Source organism: Pseudophryne corroboree, chromosome 11 (assembly GCF_028390025.1).
Source record: "Pseudophryne corroboree isolate aPseCor3 chromosome 11, aPseCor3.hap2, whole genome shotgun sequence".
Classification (NCBI taxonomy): domain Eukaryota; kingdom Metazoa; phylum Chordata; class Amphibia; order Anura; family Myobatrachidae; genus Pseudophryne; species Pseudophryne corroboree.
Window position 1 is genome coordinate 125,249,331 of NC_086454.1, and position 23,105 is coordinate 125,272,435.

At 43.9% G+C, this 23,105-nt stretch overlaps 1 pseudogene; it reads left to right on the forward strand.

Annotated features, from left to right (window-relative positions):
- Positions 1–253: 253 nt before the first annotated feature.
- Positions 254–19,607, forward strand: LOC134968675 (sulfotransferase 1 family member D1-like; annotated as a pseudogene).
- The last annotated feature ends 3,498 nt before the right edge of the window (positions 19,608–23,105 follow it).

Genomic DNA, 23,105 nt, shown 5'->3' on the forward strand with positions numbered 1-23,105 from the left:
TGGAACATGCCTGGAGCCGGCCCTGCCTGTAGCTTAGTACTTGGGATCACTTCATTTAAATCTGCAAACACCTTGAGCTAGCAAAGGTTAAAAATGAGGGGTATACATAGTGTAGACTTACCATACTATCTCTTTAAACCGGGACACTCATGGATTACACAGGTTCTGTGGCTGATTATAGCCAGGTGAAATGCAGGCTTGACGTCAGCCAGCCACAGAACCTGTGTTGATTGTTCTGGTTTAAAGGGATAGTATGGTAAACCTAGGTATACGTAATAGGTGACAGTGAGACCCCCAAAATGAACATTACATATAGCCACATAACTTTGCATAGGGAATGATTTTATGCGGGTACTAAAATAAAAATAAAAAAACCTGTTCGCAGGGACAGCGGCTCTGGCAGTAGCCTGTCCTGGTGACCCTAACGGTCCAGATTTTAAGGAAAACCATGCTTGGACACTGGTAACTTAATTAGTACCTTAGTCAACTTTTCTAACCATCTGTGCTCAATCATCATGGATACCTTTGAAACCTGAATGGTTAGGGTGCCTTGAGGATGGCATTTGGGAGACACTGGGTTAGCAGTAAAGTAATGGTTATTATGCTGGTGCCGGCTCTGACACTGCGTATATGGCCACATGTGCACAGTACAATCTGCTATATAACGGAAGGGCGGAGTATCAAGCTTGCTTGGGAGGGATCAGAAGATCCCTCTCCAGTATTGCTCTCTCTACAGTATAAGAGCAGCTAACACCATCTGGGCCATATTGGACAAGACTATAATAACCATTACAAATAATGGGGTCTGTGGTCTGAAGGGGATGCGGTCATGTGACCGGCTCTCGAGATCCCAGAGGTCACCATGCCGAGTGCCGACGCCAAAATCCAGAGCTTATACGATCTGTGGGTTCATTATACAGAAGGACTATTCACAGGGGACCTCTTATGATTATAGGACATTTATACTTTAGCTACATTGGTGTTTGGAAGTATTACTTTACCATTCACTGTGTGTTGTTTAGGTGAACATGTTTAAACGGGGGGAGCGCTGAAGTATTGCAGATTTTTTTTCTCTATGTATAGTTCTTGTTTGGGAATGATAGAGGAATACTCCATATGCAATCCTAGCGGCACTCTCTTTTTCACTGCGCATTTTCTGGAGTACAGTACATTGTTTTTTTCAGAATATATTTGCTGCCTACAGAAAACAAAATTATTAAATATTGCGATGAAGAATTAGAGTTTTCGCTATGCACAAAATGTGGAAATAGGAGTATGGTTGACTGTAGTTTACATTTCGGTGCATATGTGATTGACTAATTCCCTAACCTAAGTTTCCTTCTTGTGCCAGTAACAAGCTATGGAATTAAGAGGCTGGAGACCGTTCTAGTAGTGTACAAATAAAGCAGCCGGCTATCTATTGTGTTAATCCCCAGCGCAAACAGTGCACAGCAAATTGTGGCCATGATTTAGAGCATAATAAAGCACTTAATGGCTATTTGTACTGTGGGTCCTTCCTTATATTAGTCTGTAGTACCGCTAGGTCCTACATATACCTCTAAAGCAAACGTAGATGTATCCAACTTACCTAGGGTGTTTGAAGGGTATCCTCCTTGTGGGGGAGACCAGTAAATACCTATATTACCAAACAGATGCTAGAAGTACTTTATCTAAATATATATTGTTTTGCATTTACTGTATAGATTTGTCTTTTTCATGCTTGTATATATTTATATCCTCTACAACAGGGACCACATGGATGCAAGAGATCTTGACACTGATTTACAGCCAAGGGGACACGGAGATCGCCACAACTGTTCCAAATTTGATGCAGGCTCCTTGGCTGGAGCACACATACTTCACAGAGACTGTAAAGGAAGGAGAGGGCCCCAGAATCATTACCACACACCTCCCGGTGATGTTCTTGCTCCTGCCCTGCAGAAGTCTAAAGCAAAGGTATGCTGTCTGATCATTGGACAATGACCTTCTGTAATTGGTGATTAAAATGTGAGAGTATGTTACACTAAATACTAATGTTGTCTGGTTGCTGTGGAGATAAAATAGTTCTTGATGAACCTTTATTGGTGTAATGTATGTTTGGTGCAATATGCTTCGCTCTGTGATGGGTGGCATTGTGAATTCAAAAGTTAGGTGTAAAATGGGTATGTGTGCCGTTGCTCTTCTAGCTCTGTAGTCAGGTGGTTATGCAATGACCCTCTCACAGTGACCTCTGCAATTGCTGTATTGCCTCAGTGCCAGCTGGGCAGCGGTGCTCAGGGCTTTTGGTGGGATCTAGTACTCAGGGATGCGGAAGTCCTCATTGAGATGATCGAGTTGGATCACCCACCTCTTATTGGACAGCATTCATTTGCCTCCTGTTGGACAATTACTATACCGTACTGCTTATCTAAATTACAGGTTGAGTATCCCATATACTAATACAAATATTTGGAAATACTGAATTTTTTGAGTGAGATAGTGAAACCTTTGTTTTCTGATGGCTCAATGTACAAAAACTTTGTTTAATACACAAAGTTATTACAAATATTGTATTAAATGACCTTCAGGCTGTGTGTGTAAGGTCTATATGAAACAAATACATTGTGTGAATGTACATAAACTTTGTTTAATGCACAAAGTTATTAAAAATATTGGCTAAAATTACCTTCAGGCTGTGTGTATAAGGTGTATATGAAACATAAATGCATTCCATGCTTATACTTGGGTCCCATAGCCATGATATCTCATTATGGTATGCAATTATTCCAAAATACGGAAAAATCCCATATCCAAAATACCTCTGGTCCCAAGCATTTTGGATAAGGGAGACTCAACTTGTATAACCTCGAGTTCTCCATTTGCTTCTACTTTTTCTCATGTTATCTAAATCTCACCTATTAATACACCTGTAGTGGCCATTTGTCATTGCTATCACTCTTGATGTAGTTGACATAATAATAAAAAAAAAATGCAATAAAACATTTGCTTCTGGTCACTTTTATGCTAACTCCAGTACTGCAGGGTGAGGCTGCCCGACTAAGTACCGTCATGTGGGACTCAGAAGTCACTTCGATGGCCCCTCCTATAGGGAGAATCTTTATACAGTACAACAAGTGACAATTATACAATTATATAATTGCAAAATCAGGCGCTCTGTTAAACAAAACAAATTAGTGCAAATCTTATCAGTACCCTATTCAATTTTAGCAGCTCCCATATGAGTATTCTGTGGTACTCGTAATCAGACTAAAAAATATATGACAAAAAGTATCACAAGAGAGCGCCGCCACTCCCACATACAAACCACAGACCCTGCATGCCGACTGCTGGTCTCGCTGAGACATTGGAACCAGTGGTGAGCTAGTCAAATAATAGGCGGATGGGGAGGTGGTAGCATAGCGCACTCTCTACGGCCACAGCTCAGCTAAACGGCAACCATAAAAGCATCTTAACTCAGCCTTTATTGGAAAAAAATTTGAGATACATGAACGTGTGCTGTGAGTACCTTAAGTGGACTACCACTTGAACTATATTCTGTCTGTGGACTGACTGATGGTGCATTAGGTGATCCTTAAAAAAACGTTCTACATTGTGCTTTAATGTCAGCAGTGTTATACAGGTTGAGTATCCCTTATCCAAAATGCTTGGGACCAGAGGTATTTTGGATATGGGATTTTTCCGTATTTTGGAATAATTACATACCATAATGAGATATCATGGTGATGGGCACTAAATCTAAGCACAGAATGCATTTATGTTACATATACACCTTATACACACAGCCTGAAGGTAATTTTAGCCAATATTTTTTATAACTTTGTGCATTAAACAAAGTGTGTGTACATTCACACAATTCATTTATGTTTCATATACACCTTATACACACAGCCTGAAGGTCATTTAATACAATATTTTTAATAACTTTGTGTATTAAACAAAGTTTGTGTACATTGAGCCATCAGAAAACAAAGGTTTCACTATCTCACTCTCACTCAAAAAAGTCCGTATTTTGGAATATTCCGTATTTCGGAATATTTGGATATGGGATACTCAACCTGTATATTGTTTTTACATATATGCATTTTAATTATTCTTAAAATTTATATAATTAATAAATTGTCTGAGGCAAATATTTACATTGTATACTTAAGCGCTCTCTTGTGATACTTTTTGTCATATATTTTTTAGAATCTTTATACATTATGAGGTTTTCCTCCGTTATGGTGCCATAGCTGTGGGTGACATCCTTGGCATGGGCATTTTAAGGACAGGTTGGGGTGTAGATATTTGGGTTGAGGGTCATGGGGGGTCATTCCGAGTTGTTCGCTCGTTGCCGATTTTCGCAACGGAGCGATTAAGGCAAAAATGCGCATGCGCATGTTACGCAGTACACATGCGCTAAGAATTTTAGCACAAAACTTAGTAGATTTACTCACGGCCGAACGAAGAATTTTCATCGTTGAAGTGATCAGAGTGTGATTGACAGGAAGTGGGTGTTTCTGGGCGGAAACTGACCGTTTTCTGGGAGTGTGCGGAAAAACGCAGGCGTGCCAGGATAAAACGCAGGAGTGTCTGGAGAAACGGGGGAGTGGCTGGCCGAAACGCAGGGCGTGTTTGTGACGTCAATCCAGGAACGAAACGGGCTGAGCTGATCGCAGTGTAGGAGTAAGTCTTGAGCTACTCAGAAACTGCTGAGAATTTTCTATTCGCAATTCTGCTAATCTTTCATTCGCATTTCTGCTATGCTAATATACACCCTCAGAGGGCGGGGGCCTAGCGTGTGCAATGCTGCTAAAATCTGCTAGCGAGCGAACAACTCGGAATGAGGGCCATGGTACGAACATTCTGCGTGCCTGCCATATGACAGGATTTGACACAGACTGTACTTTTGTGCAAGACACTTTAGTCTGTGTATATATTGCGCCACAAAATAGATTTTGTAACGCAACACATGTATTTTGTCTAATGAAATGTATTTCATGAAAGATACTACAAGTAGTAACAAATGTAGTCTGTGCCACCATTTATCTTTATACTTTGTAATTTTTTATTTAAAGCTCCCTCTATTATTGGCAGGAATTGTAATGTGCAATGACAACATTTGTCGTCCTCTGTACATGTGACTCTGCGTAACTCGGCTGCTGCAGGTTTTCCATCCTTGTGTAGTAGTAATGTACTCTGTTTTTGATTAAACAGAACAGCCATGATATATATATATATATATATATATACACAAACAGAAATTTCAGCACTCACCAAAGCAAGCTCACTTATCCTCACAACATCAATAAATAAATGATGGGGGTTTAGTTAGTGAATTGGCCAATACACGGAAGCCTGCAAACCGCTCGCCTTCATGCAGGTCCTATACTATCACATAGCCTTAAAAATTAAAACCTGGCAACTGTATCACATATAACATAACTGCAAATATGCCTACTTGGTTTAATGTGTACCTGCCACACACTTTATGGCTTTTAAAAGGTACACTAGTCACCTGACACTGGTGGTCATTCCGAGTTGTTCACTCGCTAGCTGCTTTTAGCAGCATTGCAAACGCTAGGCCACCACCCTCTGGGAGTGTATCTTAGCTTAGCAGAATAGCGTACAAAAGATTAGCAGAACTGCTACTAAATATTTTCTCGCAGTTTCTGAGTAGCTCCAGACCTACTCCTAGATTGCGATGAGCTCAGTCCGTTTAGTTCCTGGTTTGACATCACAAACACACCCTGCGTTCGGCCAGCCACTCCCCGGTTTCTCCAGACACTCCCGCGTTTTTCCCTGACACGCCTGCGTTTTTTAGCACACTCCCGGAAAACGCTCAGTTACCACCCAGAAACGCCCCTTTCCTGTCAATCATTCACCGACCAGCAGTGCGACTGAAAAGCGCCCCACGAACACCAGCAAATCTACTAAGTTTTGTTTTAAATAACTTAGCGCATTCGCACTGCGTACCATGCGCATGCGCATTTAGCAACAAATCGCAGCATAGCGAAAATCATCAACGAGCGAACAACTCGGAATGACCACCACTGGCTGATAAATTACTAAGGAACAGCTGACACAGGTTTAGGATAATTGAGTTTGCATAGGGGTGCATGAAAAAGCTTGTGGCCACAGTTAATAATAGTTAACCAAACATTAACCCTGCAATATACCAACAAATATAAAACCACAGCACTCGCCACCCCAAAAGCGGGGTGCAGTGTCTGCACTCACCACTCATAGGGTGGGGTGCATGTAGCCCATGGCCACCTACTTAAATATATACAAACAGAAAATTCAGCACTCACCATAGCAAGCTCACTTATCCTCACAACATCAATAAATAAATGATGGGGGTTTAGTTAGTGAATTGGCCAATGCACAGAAGCCTGCAAACCGCTCGCCAAGGTACCCCACCTTCTTGCAGGTCCTACACTATCACAAAGTCTCAAAAATTAAATCCTGGCAACTGTATCACACATAATATAACTGCAAACATGCCTACTTGGTTTAATGTGTACCTGCCACACACTTTATGGCTTTTAAAGGTACACTAGTCACCTGACACCGGCTGATAAATTACTAAGGAACAGCTGACACAGGTTTAGGATAATTGAGTTTGCATAGGGGTGCATGAAAAAGCTTGTGGCCACAGTTAATAATAGTTAACCAAAGATTAACCCTGCAATATACCAACAAATATAAAACCACAGCACTCGCCACCCCAGAAGCGGGGTGCAGTGTCTGCACTCACCACTCATAGGGTGGGGTGCATGTAGCCCATGGCCACCTACTTAAATATATACAAACAGAAAATTCAGCACTCATTGTAATGTGCAATGACAACATTTGTCGTCCTCTGTACATGTGACTCTGCGTAACTCGGCTGCTGCAGGTTTTCCATCCATCTGTAGTAGTAATGTACTCTGTTTTTGATTACACAGAATAGCCGTGATATATATATATATATATATATATATATATATATATATATATCTATCTATCCACAAAAAACGGAAAATACTGCGCCACAAATGAAAATAAAAACTCTGCAACCCAACATGTATAGCTATTCTGTATTGTCACTCCCGATATATAGGGCGTCTGCTGATCCCCCAAATAATACTGGGATGGTAAATCCCTGAATTAATTTAATCTAAGAAGGAAAGGGATAGGGGGTAGCGACCACTGGTGTCTAAAAAAGAATTACAAAATATCTGAAACAATTAAAACATTTATTACAAATTCACAAAGCTTTTTCTAAAAATGGGATAAAAAGTAATTACACATGTATATAAAAAAGATATAAAGTGCAAGATATTAAAGTGCTTATCTGAGTCAGAGGTCAAATGATGCCCAACGCATTTCGTCACGCAGACTTCATCAAGGGGACCCCTTGATGAAGTCTGTGTGATGAAACGCGTTGGACATCATTTGACCTCTGACTCAGATAAGCACTTTAATATCTTGCACGTTATGTCTTTTTTATATACATGTGTAATTACTTTTTATCCCATTTTTAGAAAAAGCTTTGTGAATTTGTAATAAATGTTTTAATTGTTTCAAATATTATGTAATTCTTCTTTAGACACCAGTGGTCACTACCCCCATCCCTTTCCTATATATATATATATATATATATATATATATATATAAAGCTGAATACCGTGCCTTGCAGGATGAGGATGGCAAATTAGAGTTATAGTTGTTTGTTAATTTACGTTGGTTGGAGTTCCAGTATATAGGCATATCTTGCTTCCCTGACGCACTTTGTGTAGTGGCCGGGCCCCTTTTTGGTCCCCCAAAGGACCCTGCTCTTCCCACTCTACAACGCTGTCTGTGGCTTCTTGCTGCCTCCATTCCCCTCCTCACATCATGTCAGTGCCCCTGTGAAATGATCAATTTATTTACAGTTTCTTATATAAAGTGGAAAATTATGCATCTCCTGGTATACTCTGTGCTGCTCGTGGACCCTGCTACTTCTACTATATAACTGTCAGTGTGTGGGTTCGTGCTACCTCCATTCCCCTGCTGACATCATGTCACTGCTCCTGTCACATACAGCCAGAGCCGTAACTACATCCTGGCACACAGCACAGTCGCCTGGAGGGCACAACTGGCCACATCCCCATGACTTTAGTCAGCGGCATTGTAATGAATCAACCTGACTCATAACAAGCCACCTGAGAGAAGAGAAGCTGCAGCGCTGGAGGTAGGGACTCAGGAAGGAGGGGGACTCGGGAGCCGCAGCAGCGCACTGTAATTGGTGGCGGTGCTACTGCAGCTGTCCCTCTCCTTCCACATAGGCTGGCTGCCACCGCTGTGAATGCTGGGATGCGCTTCCCTCATCCCAGCATTGACAGCGGTTGCGGCCAACCAATGTGGAAGGAGAGGGACAGCTACAGCAGCGCTGCTGCAGGTCCTGAGTCCTCGACACCCCTCCTCCTCCCCTGCCCGGGATCTGCCAGCAGCTACACCGAGGAGCCTAACTGCCTCAGCCAGCGGGGAGAGAGTATGTATCTATCTATCTATCTATCTATCTATCTATCTGCCGTAAAGTGTAAAAAGGGGGACTGGCTGCCGTAATGTGTAAAAAGGGGATGCTGGCTGCCGTAATGTGTAAAATGGGCTCTAGCTGGTGTAGTGGTGCTACTGTGTGGCATAATTTGAATAATGGAGACTACTGTGCACCATAGTATGAATTGGAATTATTTTGTGGCCACACCCCTTCCCCATGAAGCCACGTCCCTATGTTTTTTGCACACGACTATGGCGTGCACTGCCCCTATTTTACATAATGGGGGGCGCCAATGCCATTTCTTGCACACAGCGCTACAATGTCTTGTTACGGCACTGCATGCAGCCCTGTCCTGCCTGACATATCATGCATCTCCTAATATACTCTGTGCTGCTGGGGACCCTGGTCTTCCCACTGTATAACTCTCAGCGTGTGGCTTCCTGCTACCTCCATTCCCCTCCTCACATCATGTCACTGTCACATGAAGCCCTGTCGTCACTGACATATCATGCATGTCCTGATATAGTCTGTGCTGCTGGCCCACCCCTAGGGGTGCTATGGGTATGTTAACCCCACAGTGTTTGTTCCCCCCACAGTGTTTGTTCCCAGATTGTATGTCATATGTGTAGCAAGTTTGGTGTAAATTGCACCAGGCATTCCAGAGTTATGCTGTCTCCTGAAATACGCTGTGCTGCTGCCTCACCCCTAGTGGTTCTAGGGGTGTGTTACCCCACAGTGTTTCTTCCCAGATTGTAAGTCATATGTGTATCATGTTTGGTGTAAATTGCAGCAAGCATTCCGGGGTTATGCTGGAATATGCATACATACATATATACATACATACATACATATTTATTTTTGGCAATTTCCGTGGATGGGCAGTGACATTTGTAAAACCGGTTCTTAGCAAGCACCTAGGACCTAAGGAGAAGCTACCTGCCAAGTTTTAAGATTGTAGGCCTTGTGGTTTAAGGGATTTCGTAATGAGTCAGTCAGTTAGTCAATCTCCTTTTTTTGCCCATTTATATATTATTATTTTTTTTTTATTCGATTTTAAAATCTGCATAGAACAGATGTGTCCTCATACGCTTGGCCTCAGTACACCACACAGTGCAAGATGCCTGGCGTGATTGAGCTGCGCTGAGTGGTGTAGTATCTTTTTCATGTGACTGTGCATATTAGTCACAATCAGATGCAACAAAACACTTCACTGATTAATTTGATATACGAATCTGTATACAAAATATTACAGAGCTTGGCAGGAAAAAAAAGCTGCCGCATCGTAGCATTTTGTATACAGATTCAGACCAATTTGCATACAGGATGTTAATCTGCTGTCTGACAGAGATTAGATTAAAAATATGTTTTTTTTTAGGTCATCTACATAGCAAGAAATCCCAAAGACGTGGCCGTTTCCTTCTACTATTTCCACAAAATGGCAAAATTCCTCCCAGACTTTGGATCCTTTTCTGAATTCCTGGAGCTCTTCCTTAAAGGTGAAGGTCAGAGTTCAAAATGATCACCATAGTACCTGTTAAAATGATCTAATCTGAATATGCGATGGCCTTGTTCCGTAATCTGCTACCTGGGGTACCCGATGCGGAACTGCTAATTGACAGAATTAATCGTCTTCCTAAACCTCGGTTCCTCTCCAACTCCTTACCTAGAGATACGTTACTCCGGGTACACTTCTTCACCGTTAAGGAACGTATCCTCCAAGCTACTCGAGATGCAGAGAACTCTGATACCCTAGGAGGCTTGCAACTATTTCCGGACTTTTCCGCAATCACCCTTTCTAAAAGACGCAGCTTAGCCCCGATTACCACCGCCCTCCGGGCCCAAGATATCCGATATAGATGGGGCTTTCCAGTGAAGCTGATTGTATTTTATGACGGCTCTACGTATATTATATCAGAACTGGAAGCCGGAGCGAAGCTGCTCGAGGACTGGGACATCTCGGTGAAACTACCATCCTCTCATGAGAGACGTCCTCCTCCTCGTTCGGAATGGTCCACTGAGTGAACGCACTACGTAATTAATGATTGTTCTAACATGCCTTTCTATATTTCGTTAGAGATATCGTCTTTATTATATTCTGTTTATTGTTGCTCTTACAGTTCTCGAATCCCTCTAGGTGAGATACACCCTCTTCCCACTAGTTCTTATAGCACATACTCTCCTACTTAAATGTGGTCGTTCAGTTTTCGCCCCAGTTTACCTGTTTATCTGTTTAATGGCCTATCTTTCTAGTACACGCTGATTACAGCAGACGGATGTATTTCCACTAGCAAGATATGCCATACCATTTTGTGCTACACTTGTGTTTTTCTAATGTATGTTTATACCCTGCGTACCATATATGTTTAGATGGAGATGTGCAGTTATTCCCCTTACATATTAGCTATTTGTTTTCTTAATGACTCTGGGCGGATCGAAGAGTCCGCCTGCCCCTCGTTTATCTACTGCATTCATTTTTCCCCTGCAGTAGCTATGCAGACCCGATGTACTGGGTCGGTTTACTTTTCTTTCCCTTTTGTTTTAATATGTCTAAGCATATTGCCCCGTTTCCGTGATTTTTGTGTCCCCCCCCCCCCCCCTCCCCCACCCCATCCGGATGGGATGCCGTCACTTGCATGATATTTTAACTGAATAAGTATGGTTGGTATTCTCTCATTGAACATTAAGGGCTTAAACTCCCCCAACAAACGTAGATTAGCTCTATCCTCCTTCCATAAGTATAAAGCCGATATAGTTGCTCTACAAGAAACCCACTTTTCCTCACACAATCCCCCTGTATTGAAAGACCATAGGTTCACTACTGGATATTTCGCTAATGGACCCTTTAAAAGAAATGGAGTAGCATTGCTGTTTAGAAATGATGTCCCTTTTACTCTCCACTCCCAAACTGCAGATAAAGCAGGTCGGTACTTAATTCTCACGGGTATTTTAGAGGGTAAATCCGTCACTATAGTCTCTCTATACGCACCTAACTCGAACCAAGTGGCCTTTATTAGGAAGCTATGCTTGCTTATCCAGAAGGTCCGGGTCGGCTCCCTAATTCTCCTAGGAGACTTTAACTTAGTACTAGATCCCAAACTAGATAAATTGTCCCAGCCCCCTTCAACTACACCTAAAACTCGCTCTGGCCCCTCACTAGCACTGCGTAATGTGGTAGCGGAGTTTGACTTATATGACATCTGGCGAATTCGCAACCCCTCAGGTAGAGACTACACGTTCTTTTCACCAGTTCACTATTCATATTCACGAATTGACTTCGTGTTATGCGATAAATGGACCTTACAGGAGTCCGGTGCGGTGGATATCCTACCTATCACCTGGTCCGACCATGCTCCGCTATACTAGAAGTGGCACATTGGGCCTGCTTCCGTGCCTCCCAGACCATGGCGACTATCTCCCCATTTGTTGCATGACGCGCTAGCCAAAAAAATTATCTCAGACAGCTTGTCCCTGTATACAGATACCAATTCCCCTTCAGACACTTCTTTACCAAACTACTGGTGTGCGTTAAAAGCGGTTGTCCGCGGCTCCGCTATTCAGGCTGGAGCTACGCTTAAAAAGCAAGCCAAACGACTCCAACTAGACCTGGAACAGAGACTTAAAATAGCTGATGACGAGAATAAGAAGCACCCTATCCGGCTTTTACGTAAGGAACTAGCTGACATCCGCAGCCAACTACAAAAACTCTTGGTTTTTAGAACCCAAATGGCCCTCAATAGACTACGACAGAAATTCTATTTAGTAGGTAACAGACCCGGTAAAATGCTAGCCCGCAGACTTCGTGCCCAACGAGCTCGCAACAGAATTAACTTCATCCTTTCCTCCACAGGCTCTAAGCTTGCTAACCCTCTAGATATTGCTAACCAATTCGCAGACTATTATACTAAACTGTACAACTTGCATTCTGATCCCCTCACATTCCAGCCCACCCCTGACTCTATACAAGCGTTTCTCTCTTCGGTCAATCTCCCCACTCTAACCCCTGATCAGCTAGACGCCTTAAATGCTCCTTGGACCGCAATAGAGGTCGAATCCACGATTAAATCCCTCCCTAAGGATAAAGCCCCTGGCCCCGATGGGTTTATTAACGACTTTTATGCTTCCTTTGCGGACCGTCTCTCCCCCACTTTGACCGCTCTGTTTAATGATATAACTAGTACTGGTACCTTCCCTAAAGAAATGCTGGAGGCTCAGGTAGTAGCTATCCCCAAACCTGGGAAAGACCCTGCCCACTGCCACAATTACAGACCAATTGCATTACTTAATAGTGATGTTAAGATCTATGCTAAAATGATAGCATCATCCCGACATGGGGGTAAATTTACTAAGATTCGTATTTTCCCGTTTGAGGTCAAAGTTCAATCACGAATGACATCGAAAGTGTAAATATGCAACTTTTTGAATTGATTACGACTAATTTACTAAGCTGCCGTATTCTGCATTTTCGGGTTTTCCGATGTCGATGTCATTCGGTTTTTTTGGCAGTGTTTTACGTGAGTGACTTGTAAAACACTGCCGACTTTAATACAATGAATCTCGGCCGGATCTGAGAGATCCGTGCTGGGCTTCATTGTGCAGCTTGTAAAAAAAAATAAAAATGTTTAAATGTAAAAAAAAATTGCGTGGGGTCCCCCCTCCTAAGGCAAACCAGCCTGGGGCTCTTTGAGCCGATCCTGGTTGCAGAAATATGGGGAAAAAATGGACAGGGGTTCCCCCATATTTAAGCAACCAGCATCGGGCTCTGCGCCTGGTCCTGGTTCCAAAAATACGGGGAACAAAAAGAGTAGGGGTCCCCCGTATTTTTTAAACCAGCACCGGGCTCCACTAGCTGGACAGATAATGCCACAGCCGGGGGTCACTTTTATACAGTGCCTTGCGGCCGTGGCATCAAATATCCAACTAGTCACCCCTGGCCGGGGTACCCTGGGGGAGTGGGGACCCCTTCAATCAAGGGGTCCCCCCCCAGCCACCCAAGGGCCAGGGGTGAAGCCCGAGGCTGTCCCCCCCATCCAATGGGCTGCGGATGGGGGGCTGATAGCCTTTGTGAAAAGTGATTGATATTGTTTTTAGTAGCAGTACTACAAGGCCCAGCAAGCCTCCCCCGCAAGCTGGTACTTGGAGAACCACAAGTACCAGCATGCGGCGGAAAAATGGGCCCGCTGGTACCTGTAGTACTACTACTAAAAAAATACCCCAATAAAGACAACACACACACACACCTTGAAAGTATAACTTTAATACATCCATCCACACCTCCATATACACATACTTACCTTATGTTCCCACGCAGGTCGGTCCTCTTCTCCAGTAGAATCCATGGTGTACCTGTAGAAAAAATTATACTCACATAATCCAGTGTTTTCGGCTCCTCTGTAAATCCTTTTGTAATCCACGTACTTGAAAAAATAAAAAAACGGATACCCGACCACGAACTGAAAGGGGACCCATGTTTTCACATGGGACCCCTTTCCCCGAATGCCAGAAACCCACTCTGACTGATGTCTAAGTGGGTTTCTTCAGCCAATCAGGGAGCGCCACGTTGTGGCACCCTCCTGATCGGCTGTGTGCTCCTGTACTGTATGACAGGCGGCACACGGCAGTGTTACAATGTAGCGCCTATGCGCTCCATTGTAACCAATGATGGGAACTTTCAGGTCAGCGGTTGACCAAAAGTGACCTCACCGCTGACCTGAAAGTTCCCACCATTGGTTACAATGGAGCGCATAGGCGCTACATTGTAACACTGCCATGTGCCGCCTGTCAGACAGTACAGGAGCACACAGCCGATCAGGAGGGTGCCACAACGTGGCGCTCCCTGATTGGCTGAAGAAACCCACTTAGACATCAGTCAGAGTGGGTTTCTGGCATTCGGGGAAAGGGGGCCCATGTGAAAACATGGGTCCCCTTTCAGTTCGTGGTCGGGTATCCGTTTTTTTATTTTTTCAAGTACGTGGATTACAAAAGGATTTACCGAGGAGCCGAAAACACTGGATTATGTGAGTATAATTTTTTCTACAGGTACACCATGGATTCTACTGGAGAAGAAGACCGACCTGCGTGTGAACATAAGGTAAGTATGTGTATATGGAGGTGTGGATGGATGTATTAAAGTTATACTTTCAAGGTGTGTGTGTGATGTCTTTATTGGGATATTTTTTTAGTAGTAGTACTACAGGTACCAGCGGGCCCGTTTTTCCGTTTTTGTGGTTCTACAAGTACCAGCTTGCGGGGGAGGCTTGCTGGGACTTGTAGTACTGCTACTAAAAACAATATCAAACACTTTGAACAAAGGCTATCAGCCCCCCATCCGCAGCCCATTGGATGGGGGGGACAGCCTCGGGCTTCACCCCTGGCCCTTGGGTGGCTGGGGGGGGACCCCTTGATTGAAGGGGTCCCCACTCCCCCAGGGTACCCCGGCCAGGGGTGACTAGTTGGATATTTGATGCCACGGCCACAAGGCACTGTATAAAAGTGACCCCCGGCTGTGGCATTATCTGTCCAGCTAGTGGAGCCCGGTGCTGGTTTCAAAAATACGGGGGACCCCTACTCTTTTTGTACCCCGTATTTTTGGAACCAGGACCAGGCGCAGAGCCCGATGCTGGTTGCTTAAATATGGGGGAACCCCTGTTCATTTTTCCCCATATTTCTGCAACCAGGATCGGCTCAAAGAGCCCGAGGCTGGTTTGCCTTAGGAGGGGGGACCCCACGCAATTTTTTTTCTGAAAATTTATAACATTCCCCCCCCCTTCCCACTGAAAAACATGCACGGATCTCATGGATCCGTGCATGCCTATACAAACACGGGATAAAAAAGCAGGTCTGTTTTTTTTTAGCACTTTTTCACGATTTGTATTTTAGCACGGCAGTGTTTGGCAATTGTCGGCAGTGTTTGTGTTTTGCACTTTTTAGTAAATTCACGATTTCTACCAAATTGCAGGCGTATTTGACCGATGGTGTATTGATTCGTGATTTTTTCCTAGGACTTCCAAAATATTACGAATGCCCTCATCACTGCCGTGATTTTTGCTTAGTAAATTACCGAGATGACACTTTGAAGAAAAAACGGCATCTCGGTCAAAATCGGGACCTTAGTAAATATACCCCTTAGTGTTTATTTACCACTGTTGATTCACCCCGATCAAGTTGGGTTTGTACCTGGCAGACAGGCCTCTGACAACACCCGCAGGGTTTTTAACCTGATAGATAGGGCCCCTGGCTCTGAGGGATTTTTGCTACTCTCATTAGATGCTGAGAAGGCGTTCGACAGACTAAATTGGCTATATATGCGTACTGTTTTGGTTAAATTTGGCTTCTCGGCCCAGATTCTGGCGTCAATCTTAGCATTATATACCTTACCGTCAGCAAGGGTTTTTAGCAATGGATTTCTGTCGGACGCCTTCCCAATCACTAATGGTACCCGCCAGGGCTGCCCTCTCTCACCTTTGATATATGCTCTAGGTATTGAACCCCTGGCAGCTAAAATCAGAGCAGATGCTGCATTCCCCGGCCTGACACACGGAGGACTCTCCCATAAGTTGTGCCTCTTTGCTGACGACGTTCTCCTCTTCGTATCTCAACTAGTGATGAGCGGATTCGGTTTTACTCGGTTCTCAAAACGGCATCTTATTGGCTATCCAAAACACGTGACATCCGTGAGCCAATAAGATGCCGTTTTGAGAACCGAGTAAAACCGAGTAAAACCGAATCCGCTCATCACTAATCTCAACCCTCCTCCTCTCTCCCGCAACTACATTCCATATTACACGACTTCAGTGAGGCATCATACTACAAACTGAACACAACTAAAACCGAAGCTTTGCCTGTCCAATTACCCGATACACTCACGGCTGCTTTACGTTCTCAATACCCATACAACTGGAAACTCAACTCACTTACATACCTCGGGATACATATTCCCCCTATCTCCTCTGCTGTGTTCGATTTAAATCCCCCCCCCCCTGATACTCACTCTACAGAACCTGACATCCTCGTGGTTGCTGTATGAGATATCCTGGCTGGGACGTTTATCTGCCTTTAAAATGTCCTTATTACCCAAACTTATGTATTTATTTCGCACTATACCTTATTCTTTCCCCAAACCATATCTCGATAAATGCAGAGTTGTTCTGACAAAATACCTGTGGAAATCGCACCCCCCAAAACTGGCACACGCTAGAATGATACTTCCCCGACACAGAGGAGGCCTCGCATTGCCTGACCTAAGTATGTATCAGGAAGCCTGTGTGCTCGCCCAACTGAAATCTTGGTACATCTCCAATCCCGCACCCCTGTGGGCTCATATTGAGGTGGTTGGGTGCATAGGATACCCCTTAGCAGATTTGCTGTGGACTCCTAAGGTCCTCCGTCCCAATGGTTTGAATATCCTTTCCTCTACGGCTTCTTCTCTACGAATATGGGATAATTTGATGAGTAAGTTCCCTGGCGTTACTACCCCCTACATGACCCTTTCACTTAAAGCAGTGAGTAAGTTAATTCCCAACTTACATATCTCTGCGTGGAATGCTTGTAGTATTCATACCCTTGGAGACTTATTAGATGGAACTATTTTCCTTTCATTCGCCCAACTGCACGATAAATTCTCCCTCCCGAGTACTGAACTGTTTCACTACTTTCAAATCAGACACTGGTTCCAGAGTCTACCCATCGTACAAACTCCCCCCAGCTCTCTAGTTCAGTCTATTCGATCCCGCGTGTTATTATCTTCATCAACTAAAGATATCACTTATTGGTACAATACACTCATCTCATTAGTCCCATACCAAAAGTCTAATGCCCAGAGGCGCTGGGAGGGGGACTTGGGTATTCCCATAGCAGAGTCACAATGGGAGAAATTATATCGTTTAACATTTCGCATGTCTCGCTGTTTAAACCATTCAGAAATGCATATTAAATTACTGAATAGATTATACCTGACCCCGGACAGACTGCACACCTTCTGGCCTTCCTGCTCACCATTATGTTGGAGGAATTACGGAGAAATAGGACATTTGTACCATATTTTCTGGTCATGTCCCCTTCTCCAAACTTTCTGGGCAGAAGTATTTACACTGATAAATAAAGTTCTAGGCCTATCTTTAAGCCCGTCTCCAGATTTGGCTCTCCTACATATGTATCCCCTGGAGGTATCAGCCCCCCAGAGGTACGTGTTGGGACACATTTGTATAGCAGCAAGGGCAACCTTGGCCCAAGCCTGGAAACAGGCGGTGGTCCCCCCTGCTCTAAGGGTGTTCCATAAAGTTAATTTTCATTATACCATGGAAACTGAATGTGTGCCTTATTCCTCCTCTGCTTCCTCTCCCATTGTGAAATGGTACCATTGGCATGAATACGTCACAGAGGGGGAAGGTTTTGCCCTCATATCACACCCGGGGAAGACATCCCCCTTACAATTCAGCCTGAATGAGAAATCTTCTACTTCTTGAGTGCTCTATCTCTCATACTTTCCCCTTTGGTTTATACTAGATATTACACTTATAATGTTGTCAACCGCTTCCCACCGGATGCTAGAGACGGAGTAGAGAAACCCTATCGAATTAGCTATGCGCACTGCAAACCGTTAACATGACAAGGATACCTGTATACCTACTTAATGTTATGTTATCTGTTCTATATGTATGTTGCATTTCATTGACGTGTACATCCCTCCCCACCCTGTTCTTTTTTCTGTACCCCCCCCCCCTTTTTTTTTTTTTCTTTCTCTTTGCATTCGATATAAAATTCAATAAAAATTATTGATGTTAAAATGATCTAATCTAGAGTGGAGCTGAAGGTGCTCACCCAGAGCGTCCTCACTAGAATCCCGGACGTCACGCCTGACCTCCTCTTACTACAACATGCCGGCCACCCAGAGCCTGTAATGAGCAGGGCTACTGTACAATTCGCCACCAAGCAGGGGGCAGGGCTACTGTACAATCCGCCACCAAGCAGGGGGCAGGGCTACTGTACAATCCGCCACCAAGAGATATGGGAAGTACGGAGCTGTGATGGGGGTGTTGCCAGCAACTGTTCTGACCAGACGCCGCCCATGCTCCGGCTGACTGTATCTGGTCACAGCACTGTTAATCATCCTGCCAGTCATTTTTCTCCTATTGCTCAGTTTACCCATTTATAATAGCACTGTCTCTCCTCTTCATGTACTGTACGCCTTAACTACATTTCTGTAATATAGTGTTCAAGACAAAAAGATGAAAGTATAAAATAACTAGACGTGTTTTCGGTGAATGAATGTCAGTGATCCACAGGGACGTTCCTGAGCTATTTCATATGACATAGGGCCTAATTCAGAGATGTACATAAATCCAATGTTTACATAGATCCCTGATTTTGGATCTGCGCAGAAACCGCGCATCTGGGGCCGCAAAGTCACCTTTAGTACCTCAAATGCCACAAAATAATTGGCATGCTGCTTGTGTTTGGGAGTGGCGACTGACATGGTTGCAGAAAACCGGGGTGTGTTGGCCCCATTTTCTGGTCATGCTATACCCAGTGGCTGCCTCCTTGGACGCCGCTTCCTTGGCTTCAGCAGACTGAATTTCATGGTCATCGAGACTAATCTGAGGGTCACTCAGGTGGCCGCTGTTTATGCAGATTATCCGATGGCGGATCAGAGAAGCCGCAGGAGGCATCTGTTTACACAAGACGCCATGTGCCGCCAGTTGCATATTATCGCACAGCCACTACGTACAAAGACACAGGCGCTGTGTGCTCTGCGTCCTTCTTTGATACAGGTCCATATTTTGAAATACTATGTGCCCTGATGCTAGCTGGCTTAGCGTGCTTGGAGTTGTAGTCCATCAACTGAAAGTCAGTTTGTCATTGCTTATGTCTGTTTCATCTCTCAGTGTACTACGGATCGTGGTTCGACCATGTGAAGGGCTGGTACAGGCAAAGAAAGAACATGGATTTCTTCTATATCCCATATGAAGACCTGAAGAAAGTAAGGGAGTTCTCTGTAGTTGCAAACCTAGGATATATTTTATTACTTCACTTTTGTAGTGGAAATAAATATGGTGAATGCCAGTGCGCCAATTTAAAGAGTACATTTTATATTTTAGAAGTATGCTAAGCTAGTTTATAGTGTAACACCAGGTAGGCTGGGAGACCAAATCACCCTACACCTAGCACCTACAATTGCTGAACCCAGATACGGTAAGGCAGTGTTTCCCAACTCCAGTCATCAGGGACCTCTAACAGTACATGGTTTCCATATCTCCTAGATGGTGCACAGGTGTAATCGTTACTAACTGACCCACAGGTGGAGCTAATTATTTCACTTGTGATACTTGGGAGATCTGTAAAACATGCAATGTTATGGGTCTTTGAGGATTCGAGTTAAAAAAACACTGAGGCAGTGGTTCCCAAACATGGTCCTCAAGACACCCCAACAGTCCAGGTATTAGGGAGATTCCTGCTTGTGCACACACTGATTAATCAAACTGACTGAGGTATTAATTAAGTCACCTGTGCCTAAGCATGGATAATGTTAAAACCTGGACTGTTCGGGGTACCTTGAGTACTGTGTTTGGGAACCAATGCACTGAGGTAAGGTATTATGGATAACCGTTTCACATCGCCAAAATATTCCGGGTTATTGGCAGGTTGACCTGGATCGTGAATACGCTACTTAAGAATTTTCCGGGTCCTTTGAACCGGCATTTTAACCTGGGATTAATGCAGGGTTATACACTGGTACGACCCGGGTTGAAGTGCAGTGTAAACGGGTGCAGGGTCGATGTGACCTGGGACTCGTTCACACTATAGGAAAGCCGGCGCTTGGAGATGATCTCACCTCCAAGTGTCAGCCCCGGACACGTGACCGCTGACCCTGCAATAAACTGGGACCAGCTGCGCAGTCTGAAAGGGACCAAAGCCGGGACGCACCAAGTTGGACCCGTGTGCAAGGTCCCGGGTGTGTCCTGGCGACATGAAAGGGGCATAACTTTGGTTGTAGTAATAGTAAACACTAGTAGAGCTTAGTGTGCCAGGCCAAATGCCTTGTGTTGTCATGTATGCAAGTTATTTAGTAATGATCACAGGAAGTACTGTACAAACAAAAGATCTTTTTATTAAGTGGTAAAGAGCATCAGAACTCTGTATTGGTGCTGACTCCTCTCGTCTGTCAGCCCAAAGAGGTAGCACTTGCTTTGTTTCGCTGGGTTTTCTGATATCTGAAGTTGTGCCCCTTTAAATTGGATATCTAGCCCATGTCTCAGTTTTAAACGGCTAAAACTGTAACAACGCAGATATTCATCCTGACGCTAGTAAGTAACAGCATATTATATATATATATATATATATATATAAATACCACATAAGAAAAACATAACTACAATACATATATTAATCCTAGCAACATAGCATTCAGTTAGGGCTATAATGCCTTTATTATTAAACTGATTATCACTGTATTGACGGTAGCCTCAGAATAGAGAGACTTTATTTTTAAATGAATCCGGTCACGGTTCCGGACATCAAAATACTGATGCCGGAAACCCGACACTGCTAGGAATGCTGGCATCCTGACACCCGGGATCCTGATCAATACACTGCCAGGAGAGGTAAGCTGCGTGGGGTTAGGTTTAGGCTGCAGGGGGAGGGTTAGGTTGTGGGGCCGGGGTAGTTAGGTTCAGGCAGACCCCAAGGAGGGAGGTTAGGTTTAGGCACCACTGGGAGGGTTGGAGGGGATAAGATTAGGTTGCTGGGAGGGAGAGAGGGAGGATTAGGGGGCCATTGGGGGAAGGTAAGTATACTTACCTTCGACTGTCTGGATTTTGATCTTCGGATGCCGCGGTCGGTATTCTGACCGCCAGTATACCGTCAGCCGGCATTTCAATACCAAAGCTTTTTAAACACTTTGTTTCTTTATATCACTCGTTATTTTAAATATATTTCACCTCGGCTGATTACATAGTAAATCATTTTAATGTATACCATTAATTTAAAACTATATATTTTAAATAAATCTAGAGGTTCTTAGTGCACCCACACAACTACTTTCTTTGTGTTGTGTTAGTGTTATAGGGGGGTATTCAATTAGTTGAAAATTTTCCGACAGTCGGAAAATCGCCACTTATCGCCTTTAGGTCCAATTTACATTCAACCTAATCAATTAAAAGTGACGATTTTTCGACTGTAGAAAAATCCGGCACTGTCGGTAAACACGTTGATCGACGAATTACTCGCCGATCCACATTTCTGTCTAAAATGCAGCCGTTTTCAACTATTTTCCACGGAAGCAGATTCGACTTGTTAACAAGTCGAATCTGCATCAGCATAAAAAGTGGGCGAAAATGGGCAGGATTCTATGTCCGGACTTTTCGGCTAATTGAATACCCCCCATAGTCTTGGAGTAGTGGGTAGCACCTCTGTAGCATTGTGAGAAAAAACCTGGTAAGGGGTCTATTTATTAAAATATTTTTTACTAAAATAATGTGAAAAAGGTGTGAAAATACCTTTTTCACATTATTTTAGTATCACCTGAATGTATTAGAGGACATTTGGAGCAGTTTTCATGAAAAATTGCTCCAAACCCTTTAATTCACTTTTTTTTTTTGTAACCTACATCGCATTCCCCATACTTATAATGGGAAATGTGATGTGGCCAAATTTACAAAAAAAATAAATTTGAAAAAATACCGCAGTGTGCCCTGTGATAATCTCGCCAGCTCAGGGTGGCGAGTTCACAGGGCAGCACTGCGATATGCAGTGTCCTCTGCTCCGGTGAGCGCTGCCAGGCGCCGGGTCCCCCATATGCTGTGCTGTGACCCCAGTACAGTAAAGTGACGCTGCAAAATGGCAGCGCACTTTATAGCACTGGGGGTCACAGCGCAGGAGAAGGACGCGGCGCCCGGCAGCCTCCTGAAGCATTGTGGACTGGCTCCCTGGACAGGTGAGTATATTGATCTTCTGGGGGGGGGGGGGGGGGTTCTGCGAAGAGGCATCACAGGGACAGAGCTTGACCGCAAGCTCTGTCCCTGCACACAATAATTGATACATCCCTGTGATGTAGTCAATTATCGCAGTGCGAGTTGGGATGATTTTATCACCTGTCATCCGCATCCTGGATGCAGACGGTGATAAATAGGCCCCTAAATGATTATATATATATATATATATATATATATATATATTATAGATATTTTGTGAGTTAAGAACCCTTGAACCTATATCACAATAAAATTATAGACTGGTGCGGGATGTCTTCTGCTGTGTTCACACTTCTGATGTGAAATTGCATACACAATCTTTATACACAGTCATACATTTACCGCTTCACAGAACTTGTCGCCCAGCGTAAAATCAATCCGTGGGTATTTCTGGTGTGAATGTGCTGTGACAACGTCTCCTCTTACATAACTGCGCCGCCTGTGAAGAATGGAGGGCTATTGCATGATTTGGCAGTGACTCTGGTGTATGTACAGACCTTGTCTGCTGCAACTGTTCTCAACAGCCAGGCATATTGGCCATGTTCACTGAGATTTACAATAGACACCATGGAGAGTTCCATCACATGTAAGCACAGGTGTGATTATGTGGCTTCTGCAAACCACTGTTACCCTGTCCT